The 26856-nt window shown below is 38.6% G+C and overlaps 1 pseudogene; it reads right to left on the reverse strand.

The window, feature by feature from the left end:
• Positions 1-219: 219 nt before the first annotated feature.
• LOC101546095 (guanylate-binding protein 6-like) lies at positions 220-19676 on the reverse strand (annotated as a pseudogene).
• Positions 19677-26856: the final 7180 nt, after the last annotated feature.

The raw sequence follows: 26856 nt of genomic DNA on the forward strand, positions 1-26856 counted from the left end.
ATTGCAGCTGAGGTGGAGGTTGTGGGCTAGGTAGAGAGAAGAGAGACATGAGATAATCTAGGAAAGGCAGAAATTCATTTGAAATTGTGCCAATAGGAGAGGTAACCAGTCAGATAAATAGTGCAAACAAAAGACTGAGGGATGGAGATAACAAACCTGTAAAGGTCAAATATGTAACCTAAATATTAACCTAAATAACCACAGGCCAGTTAATTCCCCTTAGGCGCTCTCCCCTGTGTTTTGGAAGGGGGCAGGATGATAGAGGTTCTCACCCATGTTGCCTAAGAGCAAAGGAAAGTTAAAAGGGTAAATTGCTGTTAGGCTACTGGCCTTGAGGGTCACCCCAAAGACAAACTAGTCAGTAATAAGAGAGGAAGCCTCAATTCCCTTCACTAGCTGTTGTGAGGTGCTCTATTTACATTTTAAGCTGTCCCCATTCTATATTTTAAGCATTCCTTCAATATCCTTCAACAACTGAGGCAGTTTCCAGTTTCCCAGGCCCATAAATTCTGCCCCAGGCTTTGTGCTCACAGGAGACTAAAATGTAGCAGGCAGTACCTGGGCAGATGGTCAAATATTGAACCTAAATAAATGAACAAACATTCCCCACCAGCCAAAGTGGAATGTTAGATATTAATCTTAGCAATAGAAATAGGCCCTAAAATAAGAGGACATCTTTGACAAACAAACGGTAATCCTCTGATCCTTTGATAAGAAAAAACAAAGACTCAGTTTTCCTATAAAATCTAGCCCCCCTCCCCGCACCAAAAAAATCAGGTGCCTTCTTGACCAGGACAGCAAATGGCATGGGGCAAGGGATCAAAAAAAGACTAGGAATAATCTTACATAATCCTGGAAAACCAACGAAGTGTCTTACAAAGAATTATAATAACTCACCTATTTGATCTGATTTTCCTTCTGGAAGATGTAAAAGATGTATTAATGTTATCCAGAAAAAGAGAAACAATAAGACATGTGCTTATGATGACAGTTTGACTCATGAAATTACAGAGATTAAAATGTTTCACAATCTAGTCTTTGTCAGATGGAGGCCCAAAAATTTCAGTGGTGTGATGCAAAATGAGTTTTATACCCCAAAACTAGGGAATTAGAGAATAAAGGATAAATTTGTCCTTCCATTGTTTTGTTTTGTTCATGTCTCTAGTGGATAGAATAACGCCTATTTTTATTGGAGAAGATAATCTACACAACTGAGTTCGATTCAGACGCTAGTCTCATCTGTCAGCATCTTCTCAGATTCACCCAAAAATAATGTTCAATTTGGTTACTCTGTGATCAGTAAAAGTGACACCAAAATAATCATCTCAATAATCATCTCAAGTCCACCTTCTGGTCAATTTAGTAGACATAGCATTTCTTTCTTTTCTATTTGTATATTTGCAACTAAGATATTTCTACTATTCATTATATATTCCTTTTACCTTCAACAAAAACCTCAGCTGGTCATAGCTCTGTATCCTTGGGGTTACTGAAAACTTTTTTTTTTCTTTTTGGTCACACCTGACTTACTCCTGGCTCTGCACTCAAGAATTACCCCTGGAGTGCTCAGGGGACCATATGGGTTGCTGAGAATAAAACTTGGTTTGGCCACGTGCAAGGCAAACATCCTACCCACTGTGTTATTGCTCCAGCTCCTGAAAACCTCATTTCTTAAGGGTTTATTCTATTAGTACTCCTACCTCTATTAGTAGTGTGGTCATTGAGGTTTTTCATTGATCTTATTCACAGAAATTGGTACTACTGAGAGATATATAAACTCTATTACACACATACTTTTTCATGCCACCATTTTTTAAGTGGTAGTCCTTTTATTCCCTGTAATCAGAATCAGTCACCTTGGACAATATTCAGCTCACCCCGGACAATACTCACCTTGGACAGTACTTGGACAACGTCTCAGTTTGCTATTGATTCAGAAGGAGGAGACCCAGATTGACAGGGTTCCCATCTTTATTTTTGATTCAGTGGAATTTTTTCTTTCTTTTGGAAAAGTCTTTGTTTCTTTAGGAAAAAGATCTCTAGACCCGCAGAACATAAAGTCGTGAGAACAGGATACAAAAATTTTGCTAGTGGATCACTAAGAATCATGATCATTTCTAATGGTGAGAGGTGGTACTTAGTAATTCCATCCATCTGTAGGATTCTGAACCTATAAATCCTGGTTACAGGAGGAACACCCATATGTACATGATTTATTTCTGTGTTGTCAATTTGTAGAATGCAGTTGGCAGCTGCAAGACAAATGTTTCATCTACCATATTTTCTTTCTAGCTTTGCTCTTTTGACAGAAAAACAGATGATTTCCTAGAATTGGTATCTTTGCATAAGTTTAGTTTCAATTTCAATTTTATTGTCAGAAACTCCTTTTCACATAGCAGTGACTTTATCTTGGCAGATCAGAAAACTTTCTATTCAGCTGAGACAAATATGTGAAAATGCTTATCACTTGGTTGGATCAAAGAGACAGTTAAACCATTTCCTTGCAGTCAAGTGCTGATTTTAGCATTGGTCTCTTTTAAATCTTTTCAAAAACATGCTGGTCAGTGAAGAAAATATAGGTGGGTTTATTGCAAATGATGATGACAGCAATAATTAATTTTTGGATTGTCAAATTCATTATTCATGTAGTTAATAGTGATTTTTAAAAAACGCAGCTTGAATACTGTTGTTCTGCCAAAACAGTAAAGGTTTCCTGATACAAGTTTGCGTCATTATTTTGGTTATACAGCAACTATTTGCTTAGCATAAACATGCTTAAACATCCGCCTATGGGAGGCACAGAAAAACAGTACCTGTCCTAAGATGAACCTCATTATCTAACTGGAAATTGTTGCAAAATTCCAGTTTGATGTACCTTGGCAAAAGCTGCAATTCTTGCTGGGAACTTTGCCTCCCTACTTTAACAGGCACCTGAATCTATCCATAATCAAGATGTCAATGAGTTGGATTTTGAGCTGAATTCTTAAATGTTTTGGTTAATAGGTCTGTGACCTCAGCCCACACAGTCAGAGACAGAGACAAGTAAAGTGAAGGAAAAAGGAGAAATTTATTGGAGGGGGGTGCTCCCAGGTGGATTCTACAAACCTTGGGTGAGGCTGGGTAGAGCTGAACCCTGGGAAAGACTTAGAGGGGTCTTTAAGTTGTCTTGGGTAGGAAAAGAGAACCAAGACTAGTGGAACCAGTGCGATTGATCCCATTATCTGTTGATGGTGAGGACACATGGAATTCAGCCTAGTGACTCCTGGTGCCAGGTGACCCATAAGTCCTGTCCTCTGTGCTAGGGGCATGGTGATCTCTGGTTCCAGGAATGCTGCTGTCTCATCAGCCGATTATTATTTTGTCTTGGTCACCATTTTTTCCAAGCAAACCTCACATTGGTATTCCTATATTCAGTCCCATGATCTGGAGGAAATAAAAAAAAGTGATGAAGGAAACATTTTCATTATATATATATATATATATGTATATATATATATATATATCCTGAAGTTCTAGGATCATTTTTTCTAGATGATCTGACTAAATCTGACTGATCCAGATTTTCTGGAGGATCTGACTTCTCATCCATGTGAGGGTTTGACTTCTAAAAGGAGCTCAGATCAGTATCAGGGTCTGTAATATTTTATTTGGACATAAATCAATATCCTACTTATAAATTATTCTTTTATATTTTATTTTTACAAAGTTGTTCACAATATTTGATTCCATTTAATATTCAAACACCAATCCCACCACCATTATACCTTCCCACCACCATATTTCGATCCTGAACCCCAAACGCTGTCCCCAAAGCAGAACCAAAATAATTTATTTTGGATTGCTTGTTATGAATAATCCACTAAAAATGAGACCCAAAAAATTTCTTGGAGAAAAGCATGTGAAGATTATTAAATTTTACCCAGGAGCCATTAAGCCCTTCTATACGAGATTAGAAACATGTTGTTAAAGGTTGAGACTTGTGTGTTTATATTTATATCTGTATAAATATATTCCCCCCTAATGTTGGTAGCCTTCTACTTTAATCCCAATCAAATGTGGTGTGTTACTCTTGGTACATTGGTGGTGTAAAGTATGAGATGTTTTATAGGATGTGGGGGTCCTGTCCTATCCAGCAGGGAGGACCCTCTGTGGGGCTGAGGAGGAGACTCAGCATAATGAACAGACGCAGAGCCAGAAAGCAGCAAGAAGGAGGAAGAGAGAGTTTATTCTACTAGCAGCTTACTACTTACACCTCTCTGCTGGGAGGAAATGTTGTCTGGACCCACATACAAATGCAGATTGACATGTCCTTTTGTTAGAGGCATAGGCTATTGGGAAACAAATGGCAACCATAGTGACAACCTTGCTACAAGCCTCTGTTTGAATCAGGAGAGCCAGGCTGTCTGACTAGGAAATAAGAGCCAGGCTTATAAAGCTGCTCCCTGCAATAGGACTAGATACACTCATGGCTGTGGCTCCCTGGACATGTGGAGAGTAGTAGTGAGCATGGTGGTTGAGTTCTGGAGATTTTTGGCTGCCAGAGCTGGTCTTTTTCAGGTGGGAGGGGAACTCATCCACCTGAATGAAACATCTAGGTTTATAGGTTGGCCCGAATGAAACATCCTGACGTAGGGTCCAGCGGCCTGGCTCTAGCATCTCATTTTATGCTCTCTTCCGAGAGATTATAAAGTACCCTTGTTCTATTGATTGTGCCCCCTTATTCTTGCTGACCATGTTCTAGTCATTGTCTAGTCTCCATGGTTAGGCCCCGCAGCTTGTCACTTCACCCTTGCTCCCCGATGTCACTGCACAGTTTGGTTCTGACTTAAATGCCAACACCTGACCTCCTTGTTTCAGGGTCTCTGAACTCCAACACTAGCAGAGTCTAGTTCTGTAGTCACACTACTCTGGCATATGGCAGAAATGCCTCTGCTGAGACTTCCCAGATGCGGGGGTCCCTCTTACTAGCACCAGTTCCTGTTTTTAATAATCTTTCTTCTAACATCTTAAAGTGAAAACACAAAGGTAGAAAATAGAGGACACTCTCGTTGAGATTTCAATAGTCACTGGAAGCTTAACAATTTATTTTAAAGAAAATCTTGGGATTAAAACCTGAGATCAAAAGGAATACAAGATAAACATGCAAATTTTGTGCTTCCTGGTATTCTGATTCTTAGCCTTCAACCCTCCGGTTAAAACTAGCTAAAGTGACTTTTAAGAATAATGAGCACTTTGTTACCTGATTGTCAATTTCACACTGTATTAACATTTTTTATTTTAATGTAGTTTACAGTTCTATTCTAATTTCATAACAGATGGTACAAGTTTTCTCTCGTGGGCAGCATCTCAGGGTCCCATCGGAGTGTGGGAGGAGAAGGACTGGACCCTCCCCTATCCCGTGAGGCTCTGCATGTGTCATCACTTCTGGCCATTACCTGGAATTTCCAATGAGTTTTGGAATATGGTGGCCGCAAGGCTTCCCAAGCAGTGGGTGGAGGGACATCACCTGCTCCCCCCTGGGGTGGACAGTGAAGGAACCTAATACAAAGTCTGGAGTCATTTCTGCCAAGAGCCATTCGGTTCCTAGAATTGTTTGTGTGTCTCCAGGATTATGGCCATTAAGGAGCTTAATCAGTAGCCCAGTACAAGTTTTCTTTATAAAATTCACAGTAATGGGGCCAGAGAGAAAGTACAGAAGGTAGAGCACTTGCCTTCCTCATATCCAAATCAGGTTCAAAGCCCAAGACCCCACAGCCCGGCCAAGCATGGTTACTGAGCACAGAGCCAGGAGTAAGCCCCGAGCATGCCCAGGAATGGTCCCCAAATACACAAAAATTCATAATAATAAATGTGCAATAGAAACTTTGTCACCCTCCCGTCATTTCACATCCTCACTGGTACTCCTCAGAAGAAACCAGTGCTACTAGTTTTCATGATAGTTTTCCCTACACAACCCAAAAAATATACATAGTTTAGTGCCGTAATTGGCCTCTGCCCCCATTGCAATTTTTACTGAGACACCACGATTTATATTACTACTGTGATGGAGTTCCATACATAAACTATCCTAACAATCCGAACTCTACACATATCACCAAAGTGTCCTCTTCCCTCCCCCAGTGTCTTGACGACCCCTGCCTCTACTGACCCCAAACTCCCATGGTAAGCACAATTCTGTACACTGACTTTCAGGATCTGTTACCTTCAGCCCTTTGCTAGCCCCCTACTGAGTTTCTTTATATCCCACATAAAAGAGTTCGTTTTGTATCTGTCCCTCTACTTTTACCTCTCTCATGCTGTCCTCTAGATCCATCCAAGTAGCAGCAAATTCCATGATTTAATCTTTTCTTATGGTCAAGGATTACTCCATTATGTATATGTTCTTGGACACGTGGCTTTCCCCCCATATTTTGGCTAATGTGAATAGAGCTGCAATAAACATAGGAACACAAATGTCTTTTTCAGATAGTGTTTTTGAGCCCTTGGAGGTAGATGCCGAAAAGTGGAACTTCTATGATTTATGGAAACTTAAATCTTAGTCTTTTTCAAAATGTCCATTTATCCATAGAGGTTGAACCAATTAACATTACCACCAACATGTATTAAGGATTCCTTTTTTCCCACATCTATATTAACACTGGTTGTTTTGTCATTTTATATGTTCCAATCTCACTGGTGTGAGATGACATGTCATAGCTGTTTTGATTTGCATTTTCCTGATGATAAATGATAAGGCCTGTTTTTTTTATATTGCTACTTGTCTTCTGTACATAATCTTTAAGGAAGTGTCTGTTCATCTCTTCTCATTTTTGATGAGGTTCCTTGATGTGTTTGTTAAGGTTTAAAAGTACATAATATATCTTGGACATTAATCCTTTGTCATATGAATGGTGGAAAATATTATCTCCCTGATTCTGGGATGTATTTTTATTCTTTTCATAGCTTTTTTTGAGGTGCAGAAGCCTCTTAATTTGATATATTTGTTAGATCTCGAGCTGGAGGATAGTGCAGCAGGCAGGGCGTTTGCCTTGCATTTTGTCGACTGGGGGTTCTATTAGGTCTCAAGTCATTTTAGAGCGTGTTTAGAGAACAGCAGGGAGAAAGTTAAAGATATTTCTAACTTCTCTCTCTTCTCTCCTTCTCACTTCTCACAAGAGAAAAAAGTTCAAGGAGAGGAAAGAAGCATGTGAAAATGTATGCTGTATATTTCGGACTTTCCCTGAGATCACACAAAATATAACAATATTATATGTTGGCATGCATTCACATTATTCTTGTAAGAAGATGTCCCAAAGTGATTCTATTGTTTTAAAATTAAACTAAAAAATACTTAATTTTAATTTTGAGCTAAATTAAATTTTAGTCTTCATTTTCCTCTCTCTTCCCCCTTCTTGCTGTGCTCACCGGGAGTCACACACACTTTGTGGCAGTGCACACCGAGGTTCTCCAGGGATCCCCAACTGCCGGATCGAATGCAGGATCACAACAGGGCCTGTGGAGAAGTTTCCAATGGAACACAAGATCTCAAGCTTGCCAGACACTTGCTCAACCACATAGGATGATGCAGAATTAGAAACAAAGACAATTAATAATTAATATTTATGGTTATATTAAATAAATTCATTTTCAAACTCATCCATCCACCAGTACTTCCTTCCTAGCAAACTACTCTGCTACCTTCCAAATATTAATGAGGAGGCAGGCATTATTATTATATAATCCAAATATACTTTTATATGTTGAATGACCTTGGTTAAAATTTCACTGGTCAAACTGCAGAATGGACATATATTTCATGAATAAAAACCATAATTTGGAACAGAAAATGATTACCAATAGTTCTCAAAGGATCAAAATAATGCAAAGTAAAAATAATATACATAATTTGTACTATTAAGAAAACCACATGAAATAATACCGTACAATGTCTGTATAAAATTAGATTAAATCAGTTCACTTTTTATTCTGCATAAATGTCAAATATTCAGAATTTAGTAAGCACACATATAAATTAGAGGAAAAGGTGAAATCACAAAGGTAAATCAGAAAATATCATGATGGGCTAGAGCAATAGTACAGCATGTGGGAAGCTTGTTTTGCACACAGCCCACCTCAGTTTGATCCCCAGAACCATGTATGGTCCCCTGAGCACAGCCAGGAGTGACCTCTGAGCACAGAGCCAGGCAGTAGCCATAAGCCCAGCTGGGCATGACCACCCAAAAGGAAATGTCTTGAAAATGCAATATTTTAACAATGCAACTAAAATAATGATTACAGTAATAATTGTAATTTTAGGGTTTCATAAAATAAAATGGGCTAAAATCACTAAGCCAAACATTTGTGCTAAATCAAAAGAAGACAAAGTAAAATGTAATGTGTAGCAAATAAAAACACTAAAAATTAAGAACGAACAGGCAATTTATAAAATTTTAAAAGACGTTAAATTTGAGGGTTGTGTACATATATGTATATATAATTTCTATATAAATATTTAAAATAAATGCATATTTTATGCTTATAAAACATAGAGAATCAGTGAGTGAGAATGGTCAGAAAAGTGTGTAGAAAACAGAAACCACAAATGTCAGATTTGAAAATGAATTTATAATGAGATATTCTGCACAAATTGGGAAACTTACAAAGACATGTTATTAACAACTTTCTACCAACATATTTGATAATTTATGTGAAATGGACAAATTTCTATTTAACAAAATGGATAAAAAAAAGAGAACACTTGATCATACATATTCACATGTTGAAATTTTGCCAATAATGAAGTTTTATGGACAGATAGATTCAAGAACACAGTCAAATACTGGAGAGAACTGTATCACTGTATCACAGTCCTCCCATTACTCATCGATTTGTTTGAGCGGGTACCAAACAAATCCAAGGGAGACTTGTTACTGTTTTTGGCATATCGAATATGCCACGGGTGGCTTTCAAGGCTCTGCCTTGCAGGTGAGATACTCTCGATAACTTGTCAGGCTCTCCTGGAGGGGTAGAGGAATCGAACCTGGGTTGGTCACATGCAAGGAAAACACCCTACCCACTGAGTTATTGCTCTTCTGGAGGAAACATCAAATGAATAATATATTATCTGTCAAGAAAATATTTTACATAGATCATAAGTAATTAAAAAATTATTAAATCACTGTGAAATACAGTTGTTACACCCATGACTCAGTTTTTCAAAAACCACCAAGGAGTCAACTTCGATGCAAACACACAAGGGTCTTTATTGCAAGCTCAAGCTTGGTCTCCCAGTTGGCACTGACGCAATGAGTGGAAGCTGAGAGACCTTAGCACTTAGGGAACAAGGCTTATATAAGGTTTACAGCAAGAAGCTCGGGAACTTAAACAACGTTATTACAGGACAGGCTGACCTTTAAAATTTGAAGTGTGCAGTGCTACATGATAGGCTACATTCAACCTTAGCCTTACTAGCTTGTGCATGTAATCTTGGGAGACCACCTGTGCTGTGATTTCCTGGCAAGGTGCTCCTGATTAGCTGTGGCCTGGGAAGTTTCGGTTTTAGGCACCCTGTGGTATCTCTAGATACTTCTGGGGGGGAAAAAAGGCTTTTTGTTCCCAGAAAGAACTGCTGAAGTGCCAGTGAATTCAGGCCTATGCTGCCTTTTCATTAGTGAAGACTGTCATGGTATTAGCTTTAGTTCCTCACAGTTATAAAGCTTTCATGATTTAGTTTCAGTCATACAATGATCAACATCCATCCCTCCACCAGTGCTCATTTCCACCACCAATGTTCCCAGTATCCCTCCTGCCAACCCCATCCCACCCCACCCCACACCCTGCCTCTGTAGCAGGCGTATTCCATCTTATTCTCTACTTTTGGCATTATGTTTTGCAATATAAATACTGAGAGACCATTATGTTTGGTCCTTAGTCTGCTTTCAGCACACATCTCCCATCCCAACCTATTTCTCCATCCATCATTAACTTCACAAGTTATTTTGTACAGCCCTGAAGTAGATATGGTTCTTTTTTGTACCATTACGTATAATTCTCAGTATTTTTAGAGTGGCAGAGTCTCTTGCCTCCGTGCCTGGGTGCCTGGCTGTCTTCACCAGGGCCCCTTGAAGGGGGGTGGGTTGATTGTCCTTCCCAGCCCCGAACAGAGCCCCGGCAGCTGAATACCTCCATAACCCAGTCACAGCCATGCTCAAGGCCCCTCTCCACACATTCAGATGAAGCTCACACATGAAGGAACCGGCAGAGGAACCCAAGTGTGTGGGAACTGGGGCTGAGATCTCCAAACCTGCTCGGATCGGGACTGGGCCTTCTCCACCCAGATCCCCCATTTTCCAGTAGCTTGACAGCCACACCCACAAACTGCCCCCAGCACAGTGTGTAATCCCATCAATGACCAAGATCCAGAGACTATAAAAAAAGCTCCCAGACCTCTTATAGCCTAGTTTTTCCTCTTGGAGAACCTGGCAAGGTACCAAGATCATCCTGCCAGCACAGCAGAGCCTGGCAAACTCTCTGTGGTATATTTGATATGCCAAATATGGTAACACTGATGGGTCTCATTTCCCTTACCTTGAAAGAGCCTCCAATGTGGCACTGCTGGAAAAATGATTAAAGAGAGGCTGCTAAAATCGCAGGACTAGGGTGAATGGAGACATTACTGGCGTCCACTTGAGCAAATCAATGATCAATGGAATGACAGTGACAGTGATAAGGTGATTTTTAGAGCACTTTAAATATTTCCATTTAAATTTGTATAAAGGCAGTTATGCACCTATCTTCATAAAAACATTAGCAATTAATTTATTGGCTTATAATTGATTTACAGTGTTATGGAATTTCACACATTTGCCTCTCACCGTATCTTACATGTATGTCACTGCAACCACCATGAAAGTTCCAGAGTCATTTCAGAGTCCTACGACCAAAACAATGCCACTACTCACATTTTCTAAATGCAAATTTCTGTTTCCCTTTTATAGCCACTAATGTTTCCCCTGATTCTAGGGGGGTTGCTTTAGTGATGCATATTGCATTTATGAATGAAATTACTGATAATTATCTTTGTCTTCCTTACTTATTGCACATGGCATTATTAGCAAAATCCATTCATTTGGTCCTAAAAGTATGATATGATTTTTTTAGCAGCAGGTCCTCATTTATTGGTTATATCACTTTGTGTGTATATATTTATATATGTACATATATGTATATATATTTATGTTCATCAGTGTTTTTATTTACTCTTCTGTTGATGGCATACAGATTGATCCTTGATTTGACTCTGCCATGAATACTGGTGATGCAACACAGAAGTGGAAATAATATTTTGAATTTGTGTTTTTATATTCTTTACATAATTGCCTAGGAAGTATTTACTCAAATATTTTTATTCCGTTTTTATTTCTTAGGGAATTCTCATACCATTTTCCATAGCAGGTCCCTCAATTTACATTCCCACTGACAAAGTGCCGTGATTCTGATGTAGGCAAGTAGACAGGGAAGGGCCCATAGCAATGGAATTCCTAGGAAGTAATAAAACCAAAAGGACCAAGGTTGCAAACACAGGAACCAAAACCTGATAAGACCCTCACTTGGCACCAGGAACAGACCCAGAGAAGGCTGGAAGCCCCTCTGAGAGAAGTTCCAGCAGGAACAAAATGCCAGAAAAAAAATTTCAAAGAAGGCTATCTACCACTCCCAACTCAACCCCCTTGGTAACCAGCCTAGCAAGGGACTCTTACCTACCTAGAAGCCTCACATGGGGAAGCTTGAGAAAAAACATATAAAAACCACCTTGAACAAAGGAAGTACGGGTACATGCTGCTCAAGTCCTTGTGCTAGTTGTGCCCACAGGGCTGAGCACACATGACACCCTAGTATATGGGCATCAACACCTCCCCTCTTTGATGTGTACTTTCATGCTATTCTACCTAATGCTGGGGTGTGTGTCAAGACTCTCGACTTTTGGGGAAGCCCATGTCCTCTCTTGAGCACGTTACTGTCTCCCTTTGTACTCCCTCCTTCCCCTTCCTAAAGCCCTCCAAATAAAAATTGTTGTACTTCACTAATCATCTAGTCCTGAAATTCTTTTCTGTGAGACAAAACAAGAATCTGTAACCCTCAGTAAGGTGTAGGACTGAGTCTGTGCAGGGGCGCATTGCCGACTATCAGTTCCAGCCTTTCCAGCTGGTCGCCGGTGGCTGAGGCAGACCGGGAGAAAGTGACTGTTTCCTCGCCGCCTTACATAAGTTATCCATGGGGCTCACCAACGTCAGTTCCTTTTTATCTACATCTGCCAAAACTCTTCTGCACTGCAGTTGAGTTCTAAAACTGCCCTAGTGTTGTCATTGCATTCTCCAAACAAGGAACTGCTCCACTGCTGGTGGTATCCATGTAGGTCACCACCAGAGTAGACAGACCTAAGTAAGCAAATGATGCAGGAAATTGAAGAGATGAACATCAAGCTGTCACTCAATGGCATATAATATTCAGAATTGTATGTCAAAGGATTCTTTCCTGAAGATTAGTTAATAAGCTGCAAATTTTACAAATACCAGATTATCATTGAACAGGAATCAAGATCTGGACACTATGTTTCTAATCATTTAACACACAAACAGGTATTCCTAATTTATCTTCACTTTTGTTTTCATATTGACATTTCTTGGAGGTGGGACATTTTGAAGTCTGCGTTCCTGAAAAGATTACCTTCATCCAAAATACTAAGGTATATCCGGTAAATGTACCTTTTTCTGAAGAAATTAAAAGCAAAATATACCAAACATTTAGTTTAAATTACATTTATAAAAATTCTAAAATTTTAAGGTCTCTTTAGAAGCTAGTATATGTTTTTCATATCTGGTCACCAAGTTTAGCATTAATGTAAGAAGCTTTGAATGAGTGAAAACTACAGCTATGTGACATAGCATACCATTAAAAGAGTTGTTACAAAGCTCAAAAGTGTGATAAATATAACCTATGTAAGTTTGTTCAGTTAGTAGGAATCCCCATAGATTCAGATTTCCATATAGAATAAAAATGCTCTGAATACATTACAAAGCATGTTCTCCACATGTTGGACCTCATCACACTGTATTACACTTTCATCCAGTTGCTCATCAATTTGCTCCAGCAGGCACCAGTAATGTCTCCATTGTGATACTTGTTGTAACTGCTTTTGGGATATACACCACAGGTAGCTTGCCGGGCTCTCCGAGAGGGTCAAAGGAAATGAACCAGGATCAACCGAGTGCAAGGTAAATGCCCTATTCGCTGTGCTATCACTTCAGCCCCTTGGACCTCCTACAAATGAAAAAAAAAAAAGAGACTCACCTTTCCTGACAATGACTCCCTCTTTGAGCGTCTTGGTTCTTGCATTGGTGAATATATATGAATAGAATTTTTTGGTTTGTTCCAGAAACTGGGGATCCAGTTGGTTTTCAGGCACATTCTCAGTATTGGCTAGAAAATCTTTGTCATGTATTGGCCAATTAAAGACAAAACACTTCCTTTTTGGAAAGAAATTCCTAGTACACTCTCTGGCAGAATTGGATCTTTCAATTTGAGGGTTTCTGCTTGAAGAAGAAGAATTATATATACTTCAGTAAGAATAGTCTAGGGGGGAATTGAGCTGAAAATTTGTGTGCGTGATATATATTTTTTGTATCCTGCCATCTGTATGCTTAAACCCCCTTGAACATAGACATTCAATATTTCTTTACGAGGATAATGTGTACTAATAAGACAACTACGCAAAGAAATTTGGCGATACATCTGATTCAGTAAAAGAAACCTAGGGTTGGTCGTCCAAACCTCAACATGCTGTTAGTTTTTCTGTTAGATGCTGAACGAACCAATGGTTTAAAGAAAGGAAAAGTCAGATGTAGCAATCACTCTAATTGATACTATGAGAATTAAATTTTGACTCAAGAACTAAAACACAAATGAAGCATATTGAAGCAATATTCTGAATATTTTTAAAAATATAGTAGCTATTTAAAAATATTAGTTTGATGCTGAAAACAAATAAATTCAATATAATTTTCAGCAAAATCTCTTGAATAATAAATATCACTAAAATGTCTACCTCTATGAGGTAGAAAATAGAGTTGAACTGACATGTTGCTCTTCTGATAATTGATTTCAATAAATGTCTTCAAAAAAGCATAAATAGAACTGTTAAAATAATATGAAGAGATCAGAACTGAAATACAATTTTCCTGAAATATACCTTTCTGCAAATATGATCCATTAAATAATGGGATTTATTAATTTAATAATGTGCTGTTTCGGAAGAGCCTGGCAAGCTCCTTGTGGTGTATTTGATATGCCAAATACACTAACAATTACAGTCTTGTTCTTCTGATCCCCAAAAAAGCTTTCAACCATTGGGAAAAATGAGTAAGGAGAGGCTGCTAAAATCTCAGGGCTGGGACGAATGGAGACGATACTGGTGCATGCTCGAGTAAACCAATGAACAACGGGATGACAGTGATACAGTGAATAATGTGCTATTTATTTTATCCTAAATTGCTTACTGCAGCTTTAAATGTCTTAATAAGTTCATTACATTGAATACTTTTCTACAAGAACCTTATTAAATAAATATACTTGTTTCCTGTTAAGAATAGAATTGTTTAATATTTTTGAAGAGAAGCATATGGCACTGAAAATTTAAGGATTGTCCATAGCAATGGTACAGCATGTGGGATGCACGCTTTGCATGCAGACCGTCTTGCTTTTATCACTGCCATCCCATAAAAACTCCTGGACCTGATAGGAATGATCTATGAGTGCAGCACCAACAATAAATCTGAGCAACACTGGGTGTGGCCCTGAAATTTTAAAAAAGTATAAGGATATAATAATTATCAGAAATATTAGGTATATATCTTGTATATATTTTTATAGTGTAAAATTATTTTGAAAATAATACCATATCATTAAAATCTTATTTTTCTCCTTGAGTAATACATGTGTACAAATGTTTTTTGGTTCAATTGTTATTTTAATGGCTGACAAGATTTTGTCGGTGTTTTTCCTCAAGAAAGGCAGAAAACAAAGTCTTAGATCTTTAGAAACATTAGTACACATAGTTACCTAAGTATTAAATTTTAAAGTGTGTAAGAATAAAATAAGTTTGAGTTGTTTTAATCTATGTAATTTTATTTTTATTTTCTTTTTTTTTTGGAGGGGTCTGATTTGGGTCTTACCTGGTATTACTCAGGGCTTACTTTACTCCAGGCTCTGTGCTCAGAGATCTCTCCTGGTGGGGTATGCAGGAACATATAATTTACATGGGATTTAACCCAAGTTTATTTTTTTCTCTTAATGAATTTTAACTCAAGTTCCTACTGCTTCTTCACATAATTCTACCTATTCTCGAAAATTAATGCAAATCTCAAAATGGCAGGGTTAAGTATCTCCCACACTCTATTGGGCCATCCACTTTCCAAGCAATGAACTCTTACTTCGACTCAGTTTCAAGGCATTTTCCAGGTATACATCTTCTGTGACAAGGTGACCATCTATTTTCAGCTCCAGAGTGAAATCAGGGACAGCCCAGATAAAGTATGGAAAGAAACCCACAAATTCTGCAGAACCTTCGACTCCATCAGGCCCAGTGGAAGACTTTCCTTAATGAGTTCTGTGAGCTCTGTCACATAACTAAAACTTAGTTCAGGAAAAGAAAATCACATCAACAGCCTATTCATTTATCTAATAATAATTTTTAAAAGATTATGTGCACTCCTTTGACCAAAGTCCCCTCCTCCACCTTTCCTGTTCCAGGGACAAGGAAAGAGAAACCGAATGTCTCCATTCAAGCGCACAAGGACCTTGGGGGTAGTTTACTGGAAGGATACTGCAGCTTCTCCAGGGCCTGGTGATTGATGGTGCCCACACTGTTGTAGACAAAGTTGCTGCACAGAAGTATAGCCAAGGCAAAGATCCACGAGTCATTCTTAGGATCCTCCTGGAATATAGATTTATAATGAAGCATTAGCAACTACTTTTTGGAAGTCCAATCAAACTCTTAGCCAATCATTCTTTTATTTGTACTTTATTTAATCCATTCTCCATGCAAATAAATAGGTGTGAAGACAAACATAAATGAAAATATCAACTGTGCCAAGTATAAGAAGTGTCCTGTGATTTTAATACTTTCATAAATAAACTATTCTAAACATCATAGATTTTTCTTGTTTTCTTTTTTCTTTTTTTTTTCCTTTTTGGGTCACACCCGGCAATACACAGGGGTTTCTTCCTGGCTCTGCACTCAGGAATCACCCCTGGCGGTGCTCAGGGGATCATATGGGATGCTGGGAATCGAACCCGGGTCGGCTTCCTGCAAGGCAAACTCCCTACCCCCTGTGCTATTGCTCCAGCCCCTCTTGTTTTCAATTGGATGGAAACATAATAGGTTTAGAGAGACAGTATAGCAGGTAGGAAAATATTCTTATATGTGGTTTACCAAAGTTTGACCCCTGGCATTCCATATGGTCTCCCAGGCCCACTAGGAATCATCCCTGTGCACAGAGCCAGGAGGAAACTGTGAGCACTGCCTAAAACCAAAATAACAAACAACCACAAAACTATAATATATATAGAAAAACTTACACACGGTGTATAATTAGTTATTTAAGAATGACTCTTAGAACAACCTCATTGTACTCATATTTAGTAACCTTTGTCTGCGTAAAATATACCAAGGAAGACTTTACTAGGCTTTCAATTTATATTAATTAATAAATGTTTCTAGAAAGGCATGTGATTTCCCATGGATTTTTAATTCCAAATAACTATGTTAAAATGACAATAGTTATTTTCAAGAAAACATTGTCAAAGCAATGACAAATATTCAGAAGATATTGATAAGATAAATATCCATAATAAAAATATAATTTCAATAATGATTTTACATATAACAATGGACATAATGGCAGGACTTCTAGCTTTAAAATAAATTAAAATGGAGTCTGGAGAGAGAGTACAATGGTTGAGGCACTTGCCTTCCATGCAGCCAACCTGGATTTAATTCTCAGTTTGGCATATGGTCCCCCAAGTCCCTCCAGCAGTGATCCCTGAGTGCAGAGCCATGATAAGCCCTGAGCACAGGTGGGTGTAATCTAAGAGTTTTATAAAAATTCATTTAAATGTCATCCAAAAAAGAACAATTCTTGACCTGAGAATACAGGGTTAAAGTACATGACTTGCCTTGTATGATCCTGACTAAATCTCTGGCATTGTATGTCTGGCTCCACCCCTAGTATTACCCCCTGTAGTTCTAAAGTTTCCTGGCACTACCAAGTGCAGACCTGGAGGCACTCAAGAACATCCAGGGTGGTCCTCAACACCACAGAGCTTGAACAGCACCACATTCTCAGTACCTCAATCCTTTGCATAGAACTAAAAACACCAAATATTTGATACTTATTCAAGGGTCCCCTCCTTCTGCGGAGTGTTGCTTTGGCCCAAACAGACAGACAAGTAAAATAAAGCACATCTCTGTGAGTTTGAGAAAGGGCTTCTGATATTACAGGCTATTTAAAATTTTTTTTTGTGGGGACGGGGGTGGGGGTCACACTGACAATGCTTTGTGGTTACTCTTGGCTCTGGCTCTGCACTCAGAAATTACTCTTAGTAGTACTCTGAGGACAATATGGGATGTGGGGGGATCAAACCCCTGGTAAGTTGTGTGCAAGACAAATGCCCTACCCACTCTACTATCACTACAGCACTGATTAGTTCTTGAGTGTTCAAGAATGATTAGAGGGTAGAAGGAAAGAAATGAAGGTGATGCAGCAGATATAAAGATTAACAGAAATAAGATTATGAATGTTAACATATAGAGAAATTTGCAATAAAACAGTTATTAAATTTGATTTGAACAGTGAGTAGGTCCTGAAATAAACACTAAATATTGAAAACATAGTCTAGGCTGCCAAGACCTAACTTGTTTGTATAAATTATGGCATAATCCAGAAAACTTTTTATATAAACAATGTGAACAGTTTCTTACGCAAAGTTACCAGGCAAAATTTATGTCTTTGAGACTCTACATGAGAATTTTTAGAGGGTTAAAAGTGGGGGCCATCTATTCATGACTTATTTCCCCATACCATATATCTTTAGTTATCAATTGGTATAGGAAGTTGTTAGAATTATGACAAGTAAAATTATTCTGTCAAAATCACTGTATCAGTGTTTGATGTATCACTTCAATATATAAAATTTCTAGCTTTTTGTACAGAAATACAGAGATTCAAAGTTTCAGATACTACATATGTGACTCAATGTAAGTTAAAAAGAAAACAATTAAATAATTTCATATATTAACACAATATATGAGAGCTCAGAGGCCTGGAATTCCTATGCTCAATGATCACTAAACAAATTTAATAAAAAAATTTATTTACTGCCAATGAAAAGTAATTGTCTTAATCTACTATAACAACCTATCTTGTCTTACCTAGAAGAAAAATTCAACTAAACCCAAATTTATTCATTTATAAGACCTAGGTTTCAGAAGTCTAAAGATAGAGCATAATGGTTAAATTAAAAATCCTGAGGAGGAATAATAAAAGTGAAAAAAAACTATCTGTGACTTTCTGCCATACCTTTTCCACATCTCCCAAACCCTCAGTGTCCAGCAGGATGAGGAATTGATCTGGCTTGGAGGAGTGGGGAAGACACCACATCCAGATACCCTTGGTTTTAGATTGCACTGTTGAATCCAGAGGAAAACCTGCATGATGAGAGATAAAGGCATAACATGGTAGCAGTAAGTCAAGTATGTAATCAGAGGACACAAAAAAATTAGCTTAGGAAGCTATGTAAAGAGATCAGCATGCTGGATGGTGTTCTCTTGATTTCCTCAGAATGAACAACATTATGTAAGTTTTCCAAAGGGAAAACTTTAACTTTTAGAATGGTGCTACACAAGCGCTCATGGCATAGGCAAAGATGTATCAATGATCAGACAAAATGTAAGATAGTGATAACCATTACAAGAGTAGCATAAATGAAGACGTGTTTTAAAGCCAAGGAAAGAGAGATTGCATAGAGTAATTAGAATAACAAAATTAGAAAAGGAAGTTTATATTGTATCTGTGTACTGGTGGGAATAATTCACATAGAGATACTGTATGCCTCAAGAGAAGGCATATGTATATTTATACACAATTGGAAGAGCCTGGAGGCTGAGCAGGTGAAGATTCAAATTCAGTAATTGGGGAGACATTTTTCTTGTTGGGAGAAAAGGTAAAGTGGGCACAAAATTGAGTTTCAGTTAAACACTGAAAATTGTAGTTGAATCCTTGTTCAACTGGGAGGAGTTAGTTTCTTCTTTTATGTGACCAAGGTTGAAAATATGAAAGTTTATCTATTTAACTATATTTTTAATATATACAAACAAATGTATATAAATTTACATATATTTAAAGTGTATATACATGCACAGAGTTTATATAAAGAAAAGCAATTGATTCATGACTCAGTATATTACTCACCTTGTTTCTGCCCTGAAAGACAATTCATCAGGTAGGATTTGCCAGTACGATACAGTTCTACAATGGCTACACCACCACTGGCTGAGAAATCTTCTGCAGAATCTCTAGAGTTTCCCAGTTCACTGACAATTTTTCATTCTTATTTTCCACGAGACATATAGGGTTCATCATTTTGGGTACAGATGCCATGAAAATCTGCAAACCAAGGAGAACCTACAATAGACCAAAGAGTAACATGTTATTTTCTGTGTTTTGTTATCAAATAACACTTCAATTTGTGACTATGTCAGAATTTCTTTCAGATAAAATGTAAACTAAAATTTGCAGACTATAAGAGAGATTGTTTTATCATTCCTCCTCAATCTGATGCTATTAGTGATGGTGTAGAGGCCATTATTCTCCAAAAATTTGCCCTATTAGTCACACCCACAAGCCACCTCTGGTGCTGTCCCCATGTAAGCTTGTTTAACAACCTTGACACAGACTCATAAATATATCGTGGAAGAGATAAGCAAGCTGGGAAAAATTTCATAGACACCCATGAATGAATGAGATGTATGGAACACCCTGGAGAGTGACAAGTCAGCCGAGTGCCCACTCAACCAGAACTCCAGCAGCTAACTGCTCCCAATTCCAAACTCGCCACCATGGCCCCTCATGGACTCCACTATCTCAGGTCCCAGCCTCACCCAGAAATTAATATGCTGTAAAAACTCAGGTTTACCTATTTTTTATTGAAATCTCCAGCTTTTCTTTGAGCCAGAATGGGCTACGTCACCCCATTCCTAGAACTTCTGCAAGCCCTGGTCATTATGTCCATACCCCATATTCACCACTCAGTTATAAACTAACTCCAGATGTACCACTCCCTTAAGAAACTCTTGAATTCCTGGAGTGAATATGGCTGCACAACATCACGATCTCTACAACACTAACAGACCATAGATAATAAGGTTGGGAGATGGCTAGTGAAAGCATAGTTCAATAAAGCAAGAATCCAGTTCCCAGTTCCTTACTGCAAGCTGGAGGAAGAAGACTACAATACACTTAAACAACTAATTTACATGGCTATAAGAACTAGACTCTGTTTACCCTACTTTGGTATCAAGAAAGAAGAAATCATGGGTCTTAGTAAAGCTCAGAGAGACTAATCTGTTTGACATCACGGAGTATGCTATTGAGATTTGCAATACACAAATATACACCACATGGGGTTTTGTCCCTGGTTCTTTACACATCATTTCTTTAAAACCTTGTAATTTCTAAGTGATAAGAATGATAGGAGTATTTTTTTTCACTTGTTCTTAGTTTCTGAAATACCTATAGAGTTTTCAAGGTAAAGGGAGTGCTTTTTTTTTTTTGTAATAAGTGCCCTTTCCACCATCTTTAAGTTTATGCTAATTAGATTATTTTAGAAAGCCCCTTGATAATCAGACAGGGGAGTCTGGTTGCCAAGGGAATAATCACAGGATCACAGTGGGAGATTAAAACCTCATCTCCAAAGTCTAGAAAGGGAGAGTATTTGAAAGTTGAAATATCACCAACGGAAAATAATTTCATTAATTGTGCTTGCTAAATAGAGCATTTTCAAAAATTTATAGAGAATTTGGGTTAATGAACATCCAGTGTTGCTCAGAACACATCATGTCAGGAGAGACCCCGGAAGGTCCACAGCTTCGTTGATACTGTTGAGCCCAGGACTATGGGTTCCCAAGCAGCAACACAAACAGAAACACAAAGACAATAATGCAAAAGCAGAGGAGTTTTATTCCGGTATACTGGAGTAAACTATCTCACCCACAAGGTGATCTCTTAATAGCAACCCTGACCTTCAAGTGCAAGCAGTTTATATAGGGTTTGATTACATAAGCAGTATATGCCTTACTGTTTCAGAAAAGAATCTTGCTTAGTTACTAAACAAAGGTGTTTTGGCAAACACCAAGGGTGTCTTGGGTAACAGTGGTCAGGAAATAGTTAAACAATAGTTTCCAGTAACAGTTCATGATTATACAAGCTACTCATACTTTTAGGGTTAACAAAAGACAGTTTCTGGGGCATTTTGACTGCGGGCATAGGTCACCTCACCTCACCACAGTTTACAAAGATAATGACAGATGTAATAAAAGTAAAAGTATGGGACCAGTGTTTAATTCATTTGACTACTATAATTTCATATATTACTGTAGTATACAGTACAAAATTAATCTAGAAGCTATTTTCATTAGATTGAGATAAATATATAATTTCATTCATCCAATTTATCAATTGGGTAATATTTTCAACACAATTTATAAAGAATGGATTACCAAGAAACAATATCTACAAATAAAGTCCTTTTTTAAAATTGAGTCAGCATTCTATACACAGTTACAAGGTTGTTTATGATGTGGTTTCAGTTATACAATGTTCCAATGCCCAGTACTTCACCAGTGTACATAACCCACCCATAATGATCCCAGTTTCCCTAACACCACCCTCCCTACCTCTGCCCTGGTCTGCCTCTATGAAGGCACTTTTCTTCCTTATCTTTCTCTCTCTCTCACTCACTCTCTTTCTTTCTTTACAGGCATATTGGTTTGTAATATAGGTACCGTTTTTCCCTTTATCTATTTTCAGCACTCAGTTCCTGTCACAGAACAGAATCTTAAGCAAGTTCAAACATGCTGCTCCTCTAAGCACTTCTTTTTATCATCTCTTCAATATGGGCACCAAAGAATATGGAAGTAACATATGAGGATCTAGTAGCCTCAATATAATCACTGAAGTAACACTTCAGTGTTAGTTTAAACTCCCCTCTTTAAACTGAAAATTCAAGTGACAGTAACCATGGCAAAACCAAACATTATACAAAACAGATTTCTGGCTCTTATCTCAGATAAGCATTGAACTTTCAACTTAAAAATAACAAAGTGCAGCTGTTTCAGAACTAGCTTTTCAGTTTGATGTTCTGAGACTTGTCCCAAGGAATAATTAAACTTAGATTCTCTATGTTTAATAATTTCCTTCAAAATCCTCCAGTGTTACTTAGGGTTTCCTCCTGGCTCTGAACACAGGGAACACTCCTGGTGGGCACCAACTAGTTATTCTTTATTTTTAACACATAGTAACACAGGTGTAAATCTTGATTCTACGCATATATGGCATTCTCACTTCAAAACATTCTTATACAATTAACAGAATGTTTTCTCCTTCTAAGCAGATATCCCTTGAGATCAGAAGCCCTCTGTGCTCTGGATGGGCCCTGTCTAGTTCTATGTGCATTCTAAGGACTTCAACAAAGCTGATAAAGCAAAGCAGGTTCTCGGTGACGATCACTTGGAGCTTTTGCACTGCCATGAGGGAGCTGTGAACACTGTTGAGCACTGAGTACCCACCTGTCACTTCTGTGTGCATCTGTGAGTGCTTGTGCTCCCCTAGGCACTCCTTTCTGTGTGATTCTATAGTGCAGACCACTATGAGAGGGACAGGAGGAGACCCATCCTGGGAAACTGAGGCAAGAGATCAACTCCCAGGCAAAAATCCTTTCCATACTCATTTCAGTCTAACAAGAGAACTAGTTAGAGGTAAATAAAAATGCTACTGAAGGTAGCATGCAGGTTTAGCTCTAAGCAATATAAGGGAGGAGAGAAAACTGGAGTAAAACGCAGATAAGAAAAAAAAACAGGAAAGATGCAACAAGTAGCAAGGCAATGGAAGATGTAGCAGAGGTAGCAAGCTAAGAAAGGAAGCACTTAGTTTACAAATAGCATGGTTTTTCTAAGGCCACAGCACCAGGTTCAGTTTAGGCACGCAGCTTTGGGTCTACCCAACACCACGTTCACTTAGAGACAATTTCGGTGAAAACAGGGCCCATTAATGGAGACGGCCAAATTCAATGAACCTCTTACTAATGGCAGGTCATAGGTGGTGTCCCCTCCTGCAACATTTTTTGGTTTTCCAGGCCAATGACTGGTGTCATCTCCTGAAACTTCTTGAGTTTCCTATTGCCAGGACATGGGGTGACACCTCTTCTTGCAACTTTTTGGGTGCACTGAGGTACAGGGTGGTGTGCTCTCCTGCAAGTTTTTGGTTAGAGTTTTGCCAAAGAGCCATTCTGTTTTAGGGGTTTTTTGTTTGTTTTTATGAAAAAAAGTATTGTACTAACCTTTGCAATACCATGTGGCTGAAGTATGACTTTCCCATCTATGGGAAAGATGGCAGGTGGCAGTACTAGACCATTTTGCACTTGAATCTTTTTTTTTAGCTTTATTGAATCACCATGTGGAGGGTTACATAGTTCTCAGGATTATGTCAGTTATACAATACTCAAACACCCTTCCCTTCACCAGTGCCCATATTCCATCACCAACCACCCTAGTATACCTACCGCCCCCTCCCACTCCCCCAGTCCCCGCCCTTGTAAGTGATAAGTTTCACTTGTTTATGCTTTATCTTGATTACATTCCATGTTTCAACACATAACTCACTACTGTTGCTGGGGTTGCCCCCCCCAAAAGAAAAAGACAGTCCTATTGCCAAGGAAGCATTTGATAGTTCTCCATTGCTGAGAATGTAGAGATATTAAGTCCCACTATTTGTTACATAACTTTTCTTTTTTCCCCCCTTGCCCCGCAACACCGAGTTCATGCCTGTTTAGTAATTGCCACACTGCCTGACAAAGGGAAAAAAGCCGAAAAAGATGGTTATTTCCCGTCATCAGCCGGCGTGGGGCTCTGGCTTAGTTGATACTCTAGTAGAATGTCTGCAAGCAGTTTCTGGAACCAAAAGTAGTGCGCTGGTATCGGCTCCAGCTCGAGATTCCACCAGCGTCCCGCTGTTCCATGTACATAATTTTTCCCCTTATATCCCATTCCCACACCACCAGTTCTGTGTTTGCTTAATGGACATCATACTATGGTTAACGCCACACCCGCGTTTCTTCCCGAGAAAGAAGGATATTTCTTCTCAGCCGGCATGGGGATATGGCTTAGTTCAGTCTAGAGAGATGGCTACCACTTTGATTGCCTTCAATATTTCAGTGAAAGACTTACTATTCTTGTTAGGATCTCCCCCCAAAGTCCGACTCGTTAAAAAGGAACCATTACATATTGCTGATGCTTAGATGACATTGGGTTTCTGTATAAAGTCCAGGGAAAGTACAACCAGAAATAACATCACTACAAACTTTTACCCTTTTATGGTGCTCATAAGATGGAGAAACCTAGAGAGAGCTGGCTCGACATCTCCATTTTGTGCTCAGAAAGCGGTGGAACCTGTGCTGTGCTCAGGAGGAAGGGGTTGAGAGAGAGAGGTTAAAAAAATTGGGGAATGCCCAGCTTCCACTGTCGCAGCCCGGCGTAGGGTCTCCGTTCCCATGCTGGAATTAGTTCAGTGGGCTGCTTGGAGTCCAAGGGCGCTCTTTTGGGCTCTTCTATCCTGCTCGATCGGCAGCGGCACCAAAAGGGACGCACATGTGGGGCAAGTGGGTTTAAGTATCTGCGGTGGGCGGAGGTCACCGCCCCCTGCCCCCATGAGGTCTCCCGAGTGCGCATCCTGTTTCAGCTGGCTCAGCGTCTTCATTTTGTGCTCAGAAAGCCCCGGAACCTGTGCTGTGCTCAGGAGGAAGGGGTTGAGAGAGAGAGGTTAAAAAAATTGGGAAATGCCCAGCTTCCACTGTCGCAGCCCGGCGTAGGGTCTCCGTTCCCATGCTGGAATTAGTTCAGTGGGCTGCTTGGAGTCCAAGGGCGCTCTTTTGGGCTCTTCTATAATGCTCGATCGGCAGCGGTGCCAAAAGGGCTTGCACTTGAATCTTTTTTGAAGAAAGCAAAAGAAATGGGATTATCAAAGCAGAGGACATGGGGAGATGTGTGATCATATGATTAACTCTTTAATATTAGGGATGAAGAAGTGTGTCACTAAGGAAACTTATCACCAGCCTGATAAGAAAAGGCTAATTCTCTACCTCAGAACTAGGAAAGTCTGAAATGGTAACATTTTACCACCTTAGGCTTACAACAATTATCTTTGCCGGCATTATATAAACAAAAGCAATTTTTGAGCCATTTTCAACAAGCAGGAAACATTCTGGTATGGCAGGGAAATGGGGATAAGGTTCCCAATTAGCTAAGAGGGCTAAGTTTGCCTGGGGACTGCTCCTTCCTTTCTCAATCCATCAGTTTTCTCCCTGCCATTCTTGAAGCATCAGATAGATCAATCAATTGTAGACGTATATACATATACATGTGTGTTTGTACTCAACTTGTCTTTCATCTGTCTGTCTGTGTGGAAACTTGAATGTTAGAGCCAGGCATAAACGAGAAGTAGAAATACTTAGATCTAGGCAAGCCGCATCATCATGAGTGGTCAGAGTGATATACCACCCAACAATTCCAAAGGTTAGGTACTTTTGGACCTTGTTATACAAGGAACATATTAAAGACCTCTAAGCAGAGTGTTGAGCATGAGAAGAAATTGAAATTTTTAATCTAGATCTTATTCTAAAAGGTTAAAGGATTCCTGATCTCTGGAATTATCTCAGCTTCAATATCTGTACTGTGTTTAGAAAGGGCGGGGAGCTAGGGCAAAAGGCAAAAGAGACAGAAGAGCTTTATGAGATAGTGCAAAACTTTACCTTATAAGCCTCTGTTAATTTTAATGAAAATTTAGGCTGTTTTATAAATAACAAAGGTACAGAAGACATCAAAATCAAATCAAAGGAAATTTTTCCACATTTTCATGAACATTGGTAGTTCAAATATTTTATTATGCTGATATGTAAAAGTTTGATAAGAACAAAGAACCTTTTTTTTTGTCTGAAAGCATGTTTGTATTATCTCTTGTGGGATTGGTGTAGAAAGCTCATGATTTGAAATAACTAAGGTATAAGAACTATCAAGAGTAAGTCAAAGAAGGTATTCTCGTGTTTCATAAAAACTGTTGGCTCAAAGTTTTTCTTATGCTCATATGTCTAAATGTATATATTTATTTTGTTTCTGCATTGGATTAATAGAATATCTGACCTGGAAATCTTGTTAGTTAAATAATGGTGGTACATAAACAAGTCAAAAGTATTGTTTTAGCTTAAACCATGCATATCTAAAGTTATAAAATTGGTTGCAACACTTTTATCCTACCAGTGTTTTATTTGATCTCTGAGATATTTGGTAACTTAAATTTCTAGAGCTCCTTAGGTAAGAGTTAATAAAAGGGTAATCTCAGACCTCAGTCTGACAGTCTGAAGTCATAACAGTGCCACTTGGTAAAGTTTTAAATATATCAGACTTCCCTTTTGGAATTCCAGACCAGCTTCGGGACTGTTTACTGAAGAAAAAAATTTAAAAAGTGAGCCACTTTAAAATACAAACTGCTAGGA

Source organism: Sorex araneus, chromosome 5 (genome assembly GCF_027595985.1).
Source record: "Sorex araneus isolate mSorAra2 chromosome 5, mSorAra2.pri, whole genome shotgun sequence".
NCBI classification, from domain to species: Eukaryota; Metazoa; Chordata; class Mammalia; order Eulipotyphla; family Soricidae; genus Sorex; species Sorex araneus.